Here is a 12,409-nt window from a genome sequence, read left to right as displayed (position 1 = left end):
ATTGTTTTAACGTGACTCTTAATAAGTTTATGGCCCAAAAAATTGCCAAGTATTTTATTTGATAAATAAATTCAGCCTAAGGAAATTTTGATGTTTTTTTTTATTTTAATTTGAAAACTTTTTGGGATAAACAAAAAAACAAAAATTCGCGAAAAAATTAATAATTATATCCTGGAGGTAAAATGTGAAAATCATTATAGCTGAATGATTTCAATCTTCCATTACTATGATGTGGAGAAAATGAACAAAATTTATCGAGAAGAATATTTTATTGCCTCTCTTGCATGTGCGACACTACCAGGCCATAATTGTTGTTGTCGTTATTTTGTGTTAAACATCCTTAAGCACTTTGCTAAACGTTTGCATGTATCATTCATGTTTCGCTCATTTATAAGACATACATATTAGCATACGCCCAGGATATTTTTACAAGGTCTCACATGTATCTGCAGGATACAAATATTACCACACATTCTTGAACAGATGTTAAGTTTTTGCAATGCAACATCATAGGAGGGTAGTTTAATCAGTTGCAAGGATTACGCAAAATGAGATATATAATGTCTGAGAAAATAACATGGTTGCGCCAAACATGTTACATGATTTTATTCAATCAATGTCCTTCATACCTTCACAAACATATTCAACGATGAGATATTTGCCAATTTACATGAAATGAAATTAGACTTATAATATGTACCACTCTAAATGGGCTAGGTTAGGTTACACTGAAAATAATATTTACGTTGTATTAAAGATTACGCAACCTCAAGGAAAATTTCTTTAAAATAATGAAATTTTAATTAAAACAAAGTTTATAATCTTTGCTTCAAAAAATTTTAGCTTTAAATATATATTAAGCTAAAGATCAATAACAGGTTGGCTGATAAGTCCCCGGTCTAACAAAGAAAAACACATCTTTTTGTCAAAATTCTTTTTTATTATTCAACATAGTTCCCTTCAAGAGCGATACAACGATTATAACGACCTTCCAATTTTTTGATACCATTTTGGTAGTACTCCTTCGATTTCGCCTCAAAATAGGCCTCAGTTTCGGCGATCACCTCTTCATTGCAACCAAATTTTTTCCTTGCGAGCATCCTTTTGAGGTCTGAGAACAAGAAAAAGTCGCTGGGGGCCAGATCTGGAAAATACGATGGATGGGGAAGCAATTCGAAGCCCAATTCATGAATTTTTGCCATCGTTCTCAATGACTTGTGGCACGGTGCGTTGTCTTGGTGGAACAACACTTTTTTCTTTTTCATATGGGCCGTTTTGCCGCGATTTCGACCTTCAAACGCTCCAATAACGCCATATAATAGTCACTGTTGATGGTTTTTCCCTTCTCAAGATAATCGATAAAAATTATTCCATGCGCATCCCAAAAAACAGAGGCCATAACTTTGCCAGCGGACTTTTGAGTCTTTCCATGCTTCGGAGACGGTTGACCGGTCGCTGTCCACTCAGCCGACTGTCGATTGGACTCAGGAGTATAGTGATGGAGCCATGTTTCATGCATTGTCACATATCGACGGAAAAACTCGGGTGTATTACGAGTTAACAGCTGCAAACACCGCTCAGAATCATCAACACGTTGTTGTTTTTGAGCTCGCGCGGCACCCATTTTGCTCAGAGCTTCCGCATATCCAAATATTGATGAATGATATGACCAACACGTTCCTTTGATATCTTAAGGCCTCTGCTATCTCGATCAACTTCATTTTAGGTCATTCAAAATCATTTTGTGGATGTTTTTGATGTTTTCGTCGGTAACCACCTCTTTCGGGCGTCCACCGTCCTCCGTGCTCATTTCACCACGCAGAATTTTGCATACCAATCAATTATTGTTGATTTCCCTGGGACAGAGTCCGGAAACTCATTATCAAGCCAAGTTTTTGCTTCCACTTTTTCCCCTTCAGAAAAAAGTATTTTAGCAAAACACGAAATTCATTTTTTCCATTTTATTCACAATAACAAAAGTTGCTTCACAAAAGACGCTCCATCTCACAAACTAATTGACTTACAGATGTCAAATTTTGACACGAATCATTTGAAGGTTGGTACTATATAAAAATAATATGCATTTAATACTAGCGACGCCATCTATGTGTCAGACCGGGGACTTATCAGCCAACCTGTTATATTTAAAGGTAAAGATTTAGTTCGGTATTCTATACCAAAATCCTTAAAGATCCAAGTAATTTTATTTTTTGAGTGTAGGTAAAAGGTCATGGATTCTCGTTTCAGGCGATTATCAAAACGTTTTTCAGAAGTGGTTACAATAAAAAATTATGCAAACTTTGTAACTCACAAAAAATTGAGACAATACATCACTTCTTGGAAAATTTTCCAATACTACGAGAATTCAAATTACAGTTTTCAATAAATCATCTTTAGGGAAGAAAATTGGAAGAAATTGGTCGTCGTGCTTAAATTTATTTATCTCTCTCAACGAGTTCCACGTGTGGTGTTTTTTATTAAGACAACATTTTTTTCAGTGAAGGTTTGATTTCTAGAACTTGAACGATCTACATTTCAGTAATATATGTATAGGAAAAATAAGGTTCACTTTTATTTAAATTTTTATTTAAATTTTGAATGTCCCATTATACGAATCTTTCCCTTAAAAATATCCAAAACAAGTCTATGTTCGCTTGTGTAAAACAGTAACAACAAAGCAGAAGCAAACAACTACCATGTGAAGAATACCATTCCATATCAATGATAAAGTTGTTACCGAACAATTTATTGCTAAAATATAAACTCCCATAAAGTTTTTTTTTTGTTTGCCAAAGCCACTTGTCTTGTCGCATGTGAGAATGTCATCCCTGGATTCTGCCTTCACATTTCGTGGAGAAACAGTTTTTCAATTTTCTGCAATGTTCTGTTGACTGTTTTTGCCTTCAAATCTGTTGAGAATATAGGCGAGACAATTTACGAGGACCACAATGCAGACTACTGTCTATGCTGTCGTAATTGTCCTTTGACAATACTCCACGACTATGATGTGGTGTTAATAGAATCATTATGATGATGTCAAGAAGTTTCAACAACAAACCAGAGGCAATCGAGATGATATTCTCGAAAGAAAAGGTGGGGGAAACCTATGAGAACACAGATGTACTTATGCTAGTTTCCAAATCGGGAAAAGAGATTAACAGTGGGATCATAACATAACCGTATGAAGATATAGACAACTCCACTAAAAATCCCTTACATCGAAACAGTTCCCTTCTGTCGTGACCAGAGAAAGAAGCCGACCCATTTTTGTCGGCGGCGGCTAATACTAATTTTTCGCCGGCGGCTTGATGGCTAAGCCGATATAAATTTGTCTTATCGACGGCGGACAATTATCCATAATAAAATCAATTTTATGTTATCCGAATGGTAGTGAGATTAGTTGTACAACTTATCTTACAATCACATTTACACATAATTAAAATGTTCTGAGCCAAATTTTTATAAAATTATTATAGCAACTTGATACTGACGGATTTTGGGTGGAATGTTAAACATTTTGACAAAAAATGCAACCATTATTAATAATTTTTTTGATTCAAATCAATATTTTTGATTAATTGGCGGCTAACTTTGAGTCGCGATGAGTCGACAAATTCGGCGACGGCTTCGACTGGTAAAAAGAAGTCGGCGGCGGCTAAAATCGGCGGCGCGACTCGGCGGCGCGACTCGGCGGCGCGACTCGGCGGCTTCATTCTCTGGTCGTGACAGCAGTATCGTTTGGGGGCAACTAAAATATGTTGGAGAGAAACATCCTCAGGTTTAGGTTACACACAAAAAAAAAGCTTACTTGGATCCAAAGATTTTGACCTTCCTGCAAGGATTTTGGTGTTGATTCCGAACCAACGTTGCGGCTTCTTTAAAATAAAGACATTTTTTAGCAACCTTTGTGGCTTTAAATCTAGGATCAATAAAATTGAAATTAGAATAGAGATTTCATTTGTCAAATTGTCATTCTATTTTCGCGGTATAGTAATAAAGCTATTCATGTACAAATAAATGACACTTTAAAACACCAAATTATAACGGATATTTCAAAGTAAAAAATGTTTTCTTAATTCCAAAAAAATATTTAAACCGAAAATGCTAAATCCTCCAAATAAGTCTTAGCCTATATTTGAAGCGTTTTTATCTTAAATTTTAAAATTCAACTTTTTAGTTAATTTAATGACAATTTCTTTAAATAAAAAATCTGTTTCCTTACTTTAAGGAAAATTTGCCTTAGTTCAAAGACATTCGACTTCAATAGAGGGACGGAAATTTCCAAAATTTGTGTCCTAAATTTAATAAAAAAGATTTTTGGTGCAAAGATTGTAAACTTTATTTTAATTAAAATTTCATTATTTTAAAGAAATTTGTCCTTAATATTTTGTAGATTGCTCAACCTAAAATTTAGGTTGCGTAATCTTTAATATCACGTAAATATTTTTTTCAGTGCAGTTATTGTGGTTGATTATTGTTACAGATACACTATTATGGTTACTTTGGTCTTATCGATGAGTGTTGGCCGACTATACATGCACAGAAAAAACATGTTTGGACATGGTTGCCGCATCCATTTAATGCTTATCTAGAGTATGCAATTGTCGCGAAAACCATGTGTTTTGTCTTTGTAAAAATAATTTTCGAGCGGAGAAAAATGTATGGTGGCAATAAGCATTTGAATGGTTCTCAAATACCGCAAACATGTTCTATCATTTAAATGATAGAATTTGAGACCATTAAATGATCGAGAAAATCATGTACCTGACCATTCCATTTTTTAACTTTTTTACAGGGAAAAAAGTATTTTTATTGGTTAAGTATAGAACCATTACATGTCTAGAACCATAACATGGCCATAAAGACCATTTATATTTTTTTCGTGACCATTTAATTTTTTAACTTGTTTGCAGCGAAAAGAATTTTATAAAAACATTGACACACGATTTTCATTGCGCGTCAGTCGTGTGTTGATTGTTTCTTGGAATGGACGGAGAATACGGAGTTACTTTGTTTTGTGTTAATTTATTGGTGGCACGTGGTTTTTTGTGAACACAAAAAAGGAAAGTGTAATTGAAAAATTTTCCTGTTTTTAGTTCTGCATTTTGCTATATGGTATCATTTATTTTTATTTGCAGTTACATGATGTCTGCATTGGTACATTTGATGAGCACAAAGTAAATATGGAATGGTTACTTATTGTTGAAATTCAACCAAAATAGAGTGTGTAAAAATATATGATGTTTGCTTGCACGACATTATAAATACAAATAAACAATGGTTTCAATTATAAATAAATAAAAACCAATAAATAAAGTTAATTTTGTGTTTTCCTTTCTCAAGTGACATCCTTTTTTTGACGACGAAAAAAGGTTTTTCATATATATCAAAACATTTTAGGTGGTGACCATGTTCTTTTAACTGGAAGAAAACCATTTTTGACGAATACCATAACATTTTAGATCGTGACCATTGTCTTTTGACTCAAACAAAATTCTTTTTATCAATAACATTTTAGATGAGGACAATCTTATTTTCCTTAGAACCATGTTCACTGAACCAACATGGTTGCAGGTGAAAATGTTACATGGTCGCCGCAAAAATAGCTCCTATCAAATTATTTTGCTCTTCGAATATGATTGTGACAATCATGTTTCTTCTCTGCGTGTATGTTTAGCTCAATGAAAGTTTAGCTCATGACAAAATAAATTTTACATTGTCAAATTTTATCCGTAACGAGTTCATCTACAGTTGTGGAGTCCACCAAAACAAAAAAAAAAGTTTTACATTACTAAAGAATAAATACCAGTTGTAATTTTCTTCAACTTCATTAAGCGGTTTATCATATTTGCCTTTGAAAATCTTCTCTATATATGTGGAACTTTTTGGTTTGCAAACTTCAAGAATAACTTCTTCGTAATCACAAATTAAGTATCTTTCACCGACATAGATGGTGGGTAATTTGTGTACCCTAAATAAAAAAAAAACATATGTTAACGCATGTTAACTTATCATGGGAGTGGAGTGGCGAAGTTCAAACGTTTTGTGGAAAAAGTTGAATAAAACAACAATGTTTGTGCAAGAGAAAAAAACTTACAAACAAATACACATGGAAGGTGGGAATTTAACACAAGGTAAATTCATAGAATAGGGTTATAGAGCGAGTATGAGTCAATTAATTGTACAGTACATCCTGGTTATTTAAATCAATTTGTTTAAATAACTTTCATTAAAACAAAGTTAAACCCACATTTGAGTTTATGCTTCTGGTTCTCAGGTCCCTATTTGTGGAAGCAATGGTGTTTGTTTACAAGAGATTTGCAAGATATGCAAAAAAACATCCAATTCTGCCTCGTCCTTCCTTTTCCATTAAGAGCATTTGAAAATCCTCCGGTGCTTCTTCATTAGTAGCTGCTTGTGGTTGAGCAGCAACACATAGTCAACTCTTCAGTTTCATATCTTAATTGCAATGTTAGGAAATGAAAAAATCTCCTCTTCTTTGGTAGATGTCTGTGCCTGCTCCTGCACTTGTTTCAACAACCAACCAACAATGAAATTCATTAACTTTGCTAACCACTCGAATCTTACAGTTTTATGTGGAAAACGAAGCCACATACACAAATCCATAATATTGTGAGTAGGAAAAAAGAGAGATCCGTTTTTTTGGGGGGAAATGGATAGTCCTAGAACTTTTCGGCATAAATCATAAATCCTCCATATAGAAAATAATTTAAGAGGAGTTTGTTCACAAGGTTCCCTTGGAAGATCGCCTGAGAGCCTAAACATCCATCTCATTGCACATTGTTTTATCATTCCACATTGCTACACCCTTCCTTAACTCTTTTTTCGAATTTCTACATAATATGAATGAATTACAGAATTACATTTCATTATAAGCTTTTCTTTTTTTTACAGCGGCATTTCCACATTTCAAACTTATGTTTCCAGAGACAAGGCTTGGTTAGTATCTGAATATGAAGGCGGCACACTTGGGTTTTTTTTTGCCATCCTCTAGTATACCTGGCTAGGGGAATGTGCACTGAGCTGTAAAAGGTTTGGGTTTCATTCGTATCCTTTTGTTGAAATTCTTTTTGCCTACTTTTTTTCCTGGTGATTTCAAAGGTACACTTCTATGTCCGCTGTTTTTATTTCTAGTTTATTTTGATTTTTTGTATGCTTCTTTTTTTCAATTTTGCATTAATTTAGGTTTTTGTGTTTATTTTATTTGTATTCCTTTAATTTCTATGCATTCTCTCCGTTGCTCTTACGTTTGAGTGGTTTCATTTCAAGTTTTTTTACATCCCTTTATGCCACATCCCATGTTATGAGAAGTAAAACCAAAAAATATATGTTTTTAGAAGAAGAAAAATAATAAAACTTTTGAAATTATAGCTTAAAATAGTAAAGACTTGTATAGAGGGATTAGTATCAATTATTCGTTTTCATGAATTCACCTAAATGAAAATATCAGAATTTATTAATTTAGAGATTTTTAGGCAAAGGTATTCCGCTATAAATCTTTATTTCTGTTAAAAAATAAAAATGTTTATTATTTTATATTTTTGGTGAATTGAAGTTAAAAATCACAAGAATATTAATTAGGATTTTCAGTCATTCATATTTTCAATATACACTGAAAAAAAGCATGCCCGGTTACAAAGATTTTGTCTTTACTTTAAAAATGTTGGTAATGATTCCGAGCCAAAGAAGCGGAGAATACAATTAAGGATACTTGTAAGATACAATTCTCTTTTAAATTTGGGTTTTGTGTGCTTGCTTCTAAATAGGAAGCAAATTTCGTTATTTCAGCTTTTTTTCTTCATATGCTATTAAAGTCCTTTAAAAACGAGTAAACGACAACTTTATTTTCCAAATTCAGACTCGACTTCCAGGAGAAATTATGCTATGTTTCAAGTAAAAAACTTCTTTAAAATAAGGTCTTGAAAAACATGTCCTAGTTTTGAACGATTTTTTGCTTTGTAGTTAAGATGCAAAAAGACAACAAATATAAAGACAATTTCATTAATTTTAAAGACATTTTCTGAACTATTAAAGTCAAGTTGACCTTAGTCCAAAAATTTTTTCTTTCATGTTATGATACCCATTTGGAAGTTAAATCACTTAATTATAAGGACAATACGACTTCATTGAAAAGTTTATCGGCTTTTGGACAAGAAAGAAAACTTTATACTAGAGAAATGCGTCTTCTATGCTAAGCAAAATTTGCATTCGTATTTTAAGGACATGAAATCTTTGGCCTCACGACAATATTTTTTTCAGTGTAGCCATCTCAGTCAAATGCCAACAGGTGGACAATATTCTGAAAATTACAAAGTTTCCAATATTGTTAATAGTTCGTCATCTTCCACGCTTCCCTATCTGTGCATGTCAAATGAATATTGATATAGAAATAGTCCGCATCTCGCCTCACTCCTTCCTATGCAAAGGGATTGCGGTTAACCCCTACCAAAGCAACATATTAATTTGACACATAAACACATAACATGTCCGAGACGAGTGTCCACTTAGTCCATTTCCGGTTTGTAAACATATCTGGAAGCATGTGATGGAACCAGTTTCTGCACAGTTCTTAACCAAAGCTACTTGTTGCATAAAAAAACAAATGCGATTACACACTCAATTAGCTGCAAAAACAAATACCCTTCTCTTTATGGACTTATTATGGCCATGAGCACTACTGACCACCAATAGAGTCATATTGCATACATTACACCAATAAAACTGACCACACTTCCTTGTATTCACTGGGATATCAAAGATCCCCTGTCCATTGTTTTATGTACGGGTACCTGTGTACACCGTACCATTTTGTCACGTGGTCGCCACCACCACCAAGCCTAACAAAACCAAACTGTAAATGATTCAATTTCACTCTTCAACAAACTGACCTTGGGTCAATGGTGAACCTATTCAGAAATTAACAAATAAGCAAACAATTAGCACTTATGAGGGGTATGGAAGAAACCGGTTCCCTAAAATTACGTAAACTACCCTCTATAAATGCTACATGGGAAAAAAGCAGATAACACCATTCGCGATGGAAAACCAGAAACCAAGAAGGTACCATGTAATTAAATTGTAAACAAGACATTTTTTCCAAAATGGTCAAAGGGAGACAATATATGTATTTTTTTATAAGTATGTCACGGATGGAGAAAAATTATGAGTATGGAGAAAGTCAATATGGAAGTTGCACAAAATCATTTAATTCTATTTGACGATTTAAATCGGTTTTTATCAATCGCAATGATGTAAAGGGGATATAACCGTATGCCACACTTCCGTGGAAATAATAATTCTAATGATAATCAAAAAGTTAAAACTCCACTAATAGGCTTTGGCCAACATCAAAATTCGATTATATTCGATTAAAAAAAAATTAATCGAACAATCGATTTTGAAAATTACAAAAAGTCGAATTCGATCTTTGTCTCAAAACTTAGGGCATTTACTATCTGGGAAATAGTATTCATAACGCAGCCTATTTCCATAAATTTAATCCGCTGTTTACCGCAGATATAAAGAAATCCAAAAACACAAATTTATCCCAGTGAATAATTCACCAACTAGGCGCCAATTGCAAAGATCTGCGTTATCCTTTTGTTAGAGTAACGATGACGACTACAACTGTCAGGCACTGCTGCATACCTATTGTCAGCTAAGGGCACTGGCTTCACTAGGAGGGAGATAAAGCAGCCACAGCTCCCGTTTTGCCTTACGATGTGGTTGGATGCACTGAAACCAAAATGCGACAAATTAATGTTAAACCGTTTGTTGACATTATGTCGCTTCCAACAAAACTGTCTGCGGTTCTGATTTATTTTGAGGTTGTTTTTTCCACTTTTTTTTTTTTGCCCAAATGAAAATGCCGAACTTTCTGCAAGGCGCCCACCCACGCTCTGGAGACTGAAACAGCAATGGGAAAACATTAATATTTAATAAGGTGCGAAAACAACGTCCACACAAAACACCAAACAAATCCTTCCTGTTTTCTATCCATCCATTTAAGACGGATTGGGGGGGGGGGGGGGGGGTGGCAAATATTAACAAAATATCTTCAAATTTAAAGAGTCAGCCATCCATCTATCTTTATTTGTATATTTAGATGTTTTTGTGATTTTTAATTTAAGAAAAAAAGTTATTTCTGACACTTGCATATCAAAATAAAATGATTGCAAAGTGTCTTTAACAATGGCATGATATAAATTATCGATCGATATTTATACAAATACAGATCAATTCAAGAAATATTAGGGATGTTTTAGACTCTCTGGTGAAGCTGGAAGTTGGCGATAAAGAAATTTTTGGACTTTGTCGAATATTTTCCCATGCACTAATATCCATCCATTAAAAGTATGTATTGCAATAAAAAAATAAACTGAAGACATTTTTTAACAATTTTACTTTTTATTTTCATCATCCACACTTAGCTTTGCTATTCCATTTGTAACGCATCGAAATATTGTCTCCGTCCATCAGTCCAGCTCTCCGTTCGTCCGTCCGTCTGTTGGAATCACGCTAACTTCCGAACGAAACTAGCTATTCACTTGAAACTCGACACAAGTAGTTTTTATTGATCTAGGTCGGATGGCACTGCAAATGGGCCACATCGGACCATCTTTAGGTATAGCCCCCATATAAACCGACCCCAGATTTAACTTCTGGAGCTTCTTGAAAGTGAAAATTTCATCCAGTCCGGTTGAAATTCGGTACATAATGTTAGTATATGCCCTCTTACAAACATGCAAAAATTAGACATATAGCCCACCTATTAAACGATCCGCAGATTTGACCTCAGCACTCCTGAATGAATAAATTTCATCCGACGCGGTTGAAATTTGATATGAAAAATTAGTATGTGCCCTCTAATAACCATGCACAAATTGGTCCATATCGGTCCATAATTAAATATAGCCCCCATATAAACCGAACCCCAGATTTGACCTCTGAAACCCCTTGGCCTCCGAAACCTCTTGGAGGAGGAGCATCCGATTCGGCGTAAATTGGTTCATATCGATTCAAAATTATCTTTGGACTCCTCTATATAAACCGAACTATAACAAGAACAAAAGAAGCTTTTATAGGTTTTAATATGCCTTTCTTAACTAACATATACTCCATATTTTCCAGTTCTCTGTCACACGTAAAATCACACCCTTTGCATCGACAAGGTGTGGGCTGTACATTTTCGTAATTTAGCAAAAATGTTGTCATTGTAAATTCAAACGGGTAAGGGTTGCCAAATATCGACTATGGCATCCTTTTTTAGCAGACACATCACAACATAGACCTGCAAAAGTAGTGCTAGCAGCATTCATATTTCTAAATACTGTCTTTTATTTATTTGCTTCTTGAGGGGTTTATACAGTGTTTAGACTTAGGGATACATTTATTTCGTTTTTTTTTTTTGTCTACTTTATTTTAATGTAGCAAAAATTATTTTCTTACCAAAATATTGAAGTAATGCTCTGTTGTATTCGTGGGGTGGTCTTATCAAAGCTGTCTGATTGTTGAACAGCATAACAATAGGAATTTGAAATATATTTTTGTCACAGAATGTCTACAAATCCATTGCTTTTATGTGTCCCCATGGTCGTCTCCCAAATTTCAAGCCATAAAGCTTTAGTTGAATAATATTTGGAATCTAACACAAAAAGAAGTGTCTTCAATTGCCAAATATTTGTGATGGAGATGCCATAGCATTTATTTTGTTTTGTTTTGTTTTGTTTTTCTCTTCTCTGTTCAAATGAAAATATTTCAAATAAAACAAATTTCCCATATTGTATTCAAAATCCATACATACGATATTAATCGAAAGATACTAACAGTTAGTGTTATCAGATACTTAAATTAACCGTCGAGCCTCACAAGCAGTTACCAACAATCAATATAGACGCACTCTACGCACATAAGACAATAAATTACTTTTATTAGATCAGTGTATGTATTGTAGAGTTATAAAAATAAATTGAAATTCCAGTCAAAATGGTTAACTCTAAGAATAAGCTTCGAAAAATATATTCCTAAGATTTTTTTTTTTTTGGCATCCATACCGACCAAACAATTACGTTCAAGAAGAGATCGTCATAGTATGTTTCGGATATGGAATATTTCGAAAATATAATTTGAACTGGAATCTAAATGCCAGCAAATGAGTTTTGGTTAGTTTGACAATTGCATTTAACATAAAGGAGACGAGAGGCAGAAATTTTGACAAGTGACAAAATATTCAAACTGCCATGATTGAATATTTGTAATATGTTCTTAATACAATGGAAGCTTTAATTTACAAAACCTACACGATCACATTAATCGTCTTAGTATGAATGATTTTTCTCCCACTGTCAACTATGCGAATTCATATCACATTCAATCCCCAATGCCTCCC

The sequence above is a fragment of the Haematobia irritans genome, chromosome 5 (assembly GCF_050003625.1).
Source record: "Haematobia irritans isolate KBUSLIRL chromosome 5, ASM5000362v1, whole genome shotgun sequence".
Lineage (NCBI taxonomy): Eukaryota > Metazoa > Arthropoda > Insecta > Diptera > Muscidae > Haematobia > Haematobia irritans.
The sequence above is the reverse complement of the archived record's forward strand: the minus strand, read 5'-3'. Positions refer to the sequence as shown.